At 43.0% G+C, this 6436-nt stretch overlaps 1 non-coding gene across 1 annotated transcript; it reads left to right on the forward strand.

The window, feature by feature from the left end:
- Positions 1 to 418: 418 nt before the first annotated feature.
- TRNAI-AAU (transfer RNA isoleucine (anticodon AAU)) lies at positions 419 to 492 on the forward strand. The gene has a single exon. It is a non-coding gene; the product is annotated as a tRNA-Ile (tRNA).
- Positions 493 to 6436: the final 5944 nt, after the last annotated feature.

A 6436-nucleotide genomic window follows, 5' to 3' on the forward strand; every position in this document is an offset into this window, starting at 1 on the left:
TAGAATGAGCGTAAGTTTGCGCGTGAGTAGGGGGGGCTGTGTGTAGATAACGTGCGAGAAACCTACTATATGCCAAGAAGCGGCGCTACTCTATTTGTCACCGTATAACGAGCGGTACTCACTTGTGCAGACGTTCCGGGGTTGAAGTCCTTTCTTCGAGGTTAGCGCTAAAACGCTTATGGATAAGCGAGCTTTTTTTTTTTTAACCTCGAGGGAACCCGTGCATTGCGAAGGGCCGGCAACGCAGGCAGTCGTTATGTAGCAGCGGTTCAATTAAATAGTAACACGAACTCACGTGCGGGGTCGTCTCTGCGAGTGCTCGCCCCCTCTCTTTCTTCCCCGGAAGAAAAAAACATGGGCAAGGCGCCAGCAACGTACAGAAGTTCAAGTGCCCGCATTTATCGTGCTGTCGTTGCCTGGCCTGCTAGCTCAGTCGGTTAGAGCGTCGTGCTAATAACGCGAAGGTCGTAGGTTCGATCCCTGCGCAGGCCAAGTATGTTTTTTTTTTTTCTTTTTACCACAGAAGTATTGTTTGGCGAGTACTCCAGCAAAATCTGTCCCGCCCGTCACGTGACGCCTATTGCCACGTTATAGTGGCTGTGAACAACACAGTAACATCTTTATTGCGAAACACACAGAAACGCTTTTCTGAGATCACCACTTGGTCGATATTAATTATTTTCTTTTTGCATTTGAGAGAAGAAGTTAAATTCTTATGCCTTTTGGAAGCGAAATTCTGATTTAGGGCCTGAATACCTTAACAGAAATTTCCAAACATTCATAAGTTTGTAAAAAATACAAGCAAAAAGTTTACAAATTCGTACCTTTGCACCAAGAACAGATGTCGAATTTCTATAAGTTACATCCATTAGGGCATCTAAAGCGGTAACATTTGATACAACAATTTATATCTGACGTGAATGTCTTAAATGGTTTACAAGAGCTTTGGAAAAGTCCTCCTCACATATCAGAGGTGTATTTGAGAGCCATGTATATTAGATCAATTTTTTACACTTTAGATTTACTTTTATATGCACTTTACAGAATTGTGATATTGTTTTTCATTGCTGCATTACAGAGTTCTAAACTTGATAGTTATGAAATGTTTAATTTTCAACATTCTGTTAAAGACTTAATGCCCTAAATCTAAATTTCGCTGCCAGAAGCCGCAAAATTCTAACTTTTTCGTTTAAATGCAACAAACGTCATTACATTTGGTGCAGTTGTTGCTGAGAAAAATGATCTCGCCTTTCCCGATCATTTAGATAGGATCCCCCGAGCTAAAGCTTCCTCTTATGGTTTCTTTTCTTCATGGAATTACGCGATGAAACAACAAACGCCAGCTACATTCAGCATATACGCGTCTTCAAGCGTTTGATCGATTTCTCAAAGCGAATAACTTTCCAGAAGCGCTTGGCTATTCGCTTACATTGACAATCATCACAAATGTTGCCGCATAACTTTCTGATGCAGAAACATCAAATGGCTTATTCAGCGAGAAAGCCGGCGTCTGTAGCAGCGAAATGGCACCTAAATTTCCCATTGGCTGCGATGCCACGTCAAGTGCGCGCCTGGACGGAGCAGAGCGGGCGAAAGGGAAGTACTGCTACCGCGCCATGGTGTTGCGTCAGGAGAGAGAGAGAGAGCTAGGTCACCGCCGCGACGCCACGTCACCCTCGCAAGCCTGCCTGATCCGCGCGTTCCGTTCCTTGTACGCGCAAGCTCTCGCCTGCGTTCTAACTTCGCCTCAGTAATTGTTATAAAGAAATTGATGTGTAAAAGAACAACACATTCTAAAGGAAAAGCGTTGGCGGTAGGGAGTTTCGAACCTACGACCCCACGCTCAGAAGCCGAGTCTATTACCCGCTGGGCCAGCGCTGGCCAAGCGTCTCAGCGCGTTCGCTTGCCCGCGAGGAGTTCATAACTCGAAGGAGCGCTCAGCGGCCTTCAATTGGACATTAATGCTTTCGCATTCACAGCTGGAAAATTCTTAGGTGTCCTCGGATTTTTTTCAAGAAGCCTTCAAAATTTGCTCGAATCATTTTATTATACATGAATTATGGGCAAAGGCGGGCATCATTTCGATGAGAACTGAAAGGCCGCCGTTTACTAATTAAGCTAATTACGATAAGTAACGTCATAATGACTAACTTCACGGCACATTATTAATATGGGAGATTGAAAGAAATCGTCACAAAGTGCTCGTTATATATATTTTGTATTTCTACGTTAATATGTAGACGAAAAAAGCTGGCGTAAAAATATTCGCTCGATTTACTTGCTTATACGCATGCGGCACCGCGAAGCGTGGCTGGTGGTCCAATTATTATTATTATTATTATTATTATTATTATTATTATTATTATTATTACTATTATTATCATATGGAAACATACAAGCACACAAAGAAAACAGGGAGGGAGCAAGCTGACAACTGCCACCGAGAGGCGCACAACGCCTGCCTACTCTTTCGGGAGGAGGGAATCAAAAGAGGAGGAGAGTCCAAAAAAAACTATGTCGCATTGCCCTATACGTGGCACGAAGGGCGCCCGCGCCGATCAACTGCATCTTTTTTTACCATCTTTTTCTGACAGCGATTGCCGCTGTGGGCTCCCTCCCTTGGTCGTTTTCATGTCCGCCGGTGCCGTCGCTTGAATCCCGAAATCCTTTGCGACAAAACTGGAACAAAAGGTTCCCATTGTATCTCGAAGATTCTAACTTACGACCAGCACATTCGCTGTTCAGGATTCCGCCTTTCAGCCACTCGCTCCGCCTGTTCTCTTTCATTTTTTTTTTAATTACAGGGAAGCAAAACCGAAACACTTACACTGAGCACATCATATTAAAGCTAGAACTTTCGCTCTTTCAGCCGCTCTTCCGAAGCGACAACAGCCGAGAATACTGATCCTGCAGACTGCGATCGCGTCAGCAGTTGCCATGATTGGTTAACGTCCGCTCAATATCTGTGTGCTGAATGAGGCTGTAGCGTCCGTGCCTTCTTCGTGCCCTAGAACGTCGCCTTTCCTGTTGCGGAGGCGGCCCTAAGTTCAGTTTTTCTTCTTTTGCTTGCTTGCTTGCTTCCCATGCCATGGCGTGTACCCAGTACGAAGGATTGGCCAAGAAGCCGATGGTTAAACGGAAAACGGTTATATGGAAACGTGTGTTTTTGAACGGAATACAAGCTAGAATGTAATTCATTTTAATCAATTTAATTGAAACTGTGTAAAATCTTAAATAATAAATCAGTAAATTAACATGAAGTTGAAGTTGAATTTTGTGAAATAATAAACCAGTGAGTTAACTAGGTATTCTCCTTGTGTCACCAAGGGACTCGCATACGTTCCTGTGGCTAAAACCCAAGAGAGAATGTTTTCAGTTCTTATAGCAATCCCCAATTTTCGGAATGCAATTACGAAGTATTTCTTTCTCTGGAGTGCGAATGGGCGGCAGGTTAATAAAAAAAAAATACTCATCAGCGGTTTCAGGTTCTTTGCAGAAATGACAAAGAGGGCTTTGCGCCAGACCAGACATGTGTGGATAAAAGTTCAGTGGTGGAATACGGCGTCGTAATTGCATGAGAGATTTCCAATTTACGTGTGGGACACCGTTGATCGTCCCAAGCGTACAGCAAATGGTTTGTCTTTTAATTGGAACGTCTGTTTGGAGAGCATTTTAAAAGACATACTTTTCTTTATCTATAGCCGCGGTGATAGAAACAGAAGTGGGCAGAACATACATGATTGGTCCATCCGGGGATGTACGTGCAAGCACGTCAGTCATTTCATTTAAAAGCAAACCACGGTGACCTGCGGCCCATATCGAGCGTACCGGGCGTATAGGTCGAAGGGATCAATGCCTTTTGTTCATTCAAAAATGTACCGTCTGAGGATGAGGTGAGTCCTGTGCACATTGACAACGAATCGGTCACTGTTAAAGGTGTCGAAGAATTTACAGGAAGGTTTCGAAGAGCTAAAGTAATCGCTAATAATTATGCTTGAAATATTGGAGTGAAATCAGGAAGTCGCATTGAATACGACCAGGATAGCGCTTCAGAAAAGATACCTACACCCGCTTTCTCTTCACGCATTGATGCATCCGTCGCTATTACATTACTGATTTTCATTTGCGCTAAATGATCTTGTAATGTGCCGCTTAAATATCTAGCGGGTAGGAGTTTAGCATTGGAAGGAAATAGATCGTCAAACTCAAACTTAATAGCCTTTCCGAGTTTTTTTTTGTTTGTTTTACGTGTAATGACAATCATTAAATGCGTCTGCTTTGCCTTCATCTGTTCTTCTAGCGCTCAGTTTTTTTTTCTCATGTTTACTGGATGGCGCTGACGTTTGTCTCATTACCTTCTAGGATAGCGTGAGGCCTATTAATGTATTGATGTGGTAGGTAAAATATAAATTTCAGAAATGTCGAACGAATCCATGAGTAAGAAGCTAAAGGGTTGTTTTAGTAGAGACCAGAGGCTATATATGTCCAAGGAAGTAAAAGGAGGGGAAAAAAAGCCGAGTCTTTTCGCTTCACCACCGAGATGCGCAACTTCCGCAAACGTGTACGGCTCACACATCTAATATTTGTCAAACGGAAATTGGCCCTTCGAGCCTGCAAATTTTTACTCCAGTAAACACCGCACGAAACAGTCTGACTTACATGCGCGCTATTTTTTGCTGACTCTCGCGACACTGACTCGCGTTACGCCCGAAACTTCAATTTTGTTTTCTATTGCTAAACGATTAGTAGGCAAACTCATACTAAACCTATCGGCGTACACTTACGTGGCCAGCGAAACCGCGCTCAATTTTTCACTGAGGATAGCAAAAGAAAACAAGCAATAACAAAAAAAAATTAACATTACCTTATAAAGACCACATCTGTCAAAACCAAGAACAACTCCGTGTTTCAGGGCCAACACACACATAAAAAGAACTATGTAGATCCAACGTACATTTTGGAATCTACGTGAAACTGTGCTTTCGCGGAGCACTTAATTAAATTCTGTGAGACTGTCAATATTCTGCAACGTGTTTAAAACAGTAAGGTACTAGTTTCGGTTAGCCGGCATCTCTAATACAGGACGGCCGGTATGCGCACAAACTAAGAGAGACAAGTGCACGTGAAGACACTGACGCAAACGCTAGTTTCCAATTAATATTTATTTGTCCGCGGGTGAAAGTCTGTGTCCAGACATAATACGACGTGCATCGGGTTAGCGACAAGAAACCTTTAAAACGGACAAGTCGACTGTAAGTGACGCGAACACCAGTGGCATGTACCAAGAGAAAAATACAAAAAACTTTTTTAAAAATTTGGAAGGTTATTCAACCTCTACTTGAGGTCACTGAAAGACAATATGTTCCTTGGCGCATTGTGTAGTTGAGAATGGGGTGCACGAATAGGTGCGCCTCTGCAAACATTAATCTAAAACCGTTTGATAGTGGCACAGCGATAGCAAAAACCGTTTGATAGTGGCACAGCGATAGCACTTACCATCATTGTGGAGCTAACTGAAACATCAGCGCCATTCGCACCCCATATGAGGCAGTCTTGTTTTCTATGGAATCACTCAGTGATTAAACAAATGACGCCTAAATATACCACATACGAATATACCTCATCAAGAGCACGATTGCTTTAATAAGGTAAGCCTCTCTAACCGTTCTATGCCTGCTTTCCTAACCATGAGGCAACAATCGGAAGTCTACTACACTATCATGACAGCGTCAACTTGCTCCTTCATATAGAAGTAAGCAGCGGCCAAAATATTTGATTGCTCACATTTTGTAAAATTGGAGTTCCAGTGCGCACTACAATGCGCAGTATCAAAATTGATTTATGGTGTTTCTCTCTCGTTTCTTTCTTTTTTTTGGGGGGGGGGATGGGGGCGAGGGAGGGAGCGAAATAAACGTTCGATGTTATCGATCAGGGTTCATTATTATAGGCGACTCGCTTCATGGGGACTGTTGGGTCGAGAACTAAAGTGTTCATATTAAAGAGGTGTACGACTGTATCACAGAAACTGGTGCCAAGCACAGCATTAGGCTACTGATAAATGTATATTACTTCGTTAATACTCAACATTCGGCACTTTCGACACGGGCTCTTAAAGGAATAATTAGAAAGTTAACTAGAGAGATTGCGTTAATTATTCAATATCACTCTGAAATATGCCTTGCAGATATAACGTCCGCCTTTTCTGACATTTGGAATATTTGCCACAGGAGGCCCTTAATAAGGCTCGCTCCATTAAAATAGATAACCCGGTTTACATACGGTACACTACCCATTGAGCGTGGACATGCGTACATGCAGACGTCGGTTAATTCCTACTTGTTATGCTGAACAGCTTGGTGGTCGGTAACAGCTTCACTGCGCAGGCTCACACACAAGTGCGTTCGCGCTTAAGCGAGCTGGAGTATTTCTATATACG

This window comes from Dermacentor andersoni, chromosome 8, assembly GCF_023375885.2.
Source record: "Dermacentor andersoni chromosome 8, qqDerAnde1_hic_scaffold, whole genome shotgun sequence".
Classification (NCBI taxonomy): Eukaryota; Metazoa; Arthropoda; class Arachnida; order Ixodida; family Ixodidae; genus Dermacentor; species Dermacentor andersoni.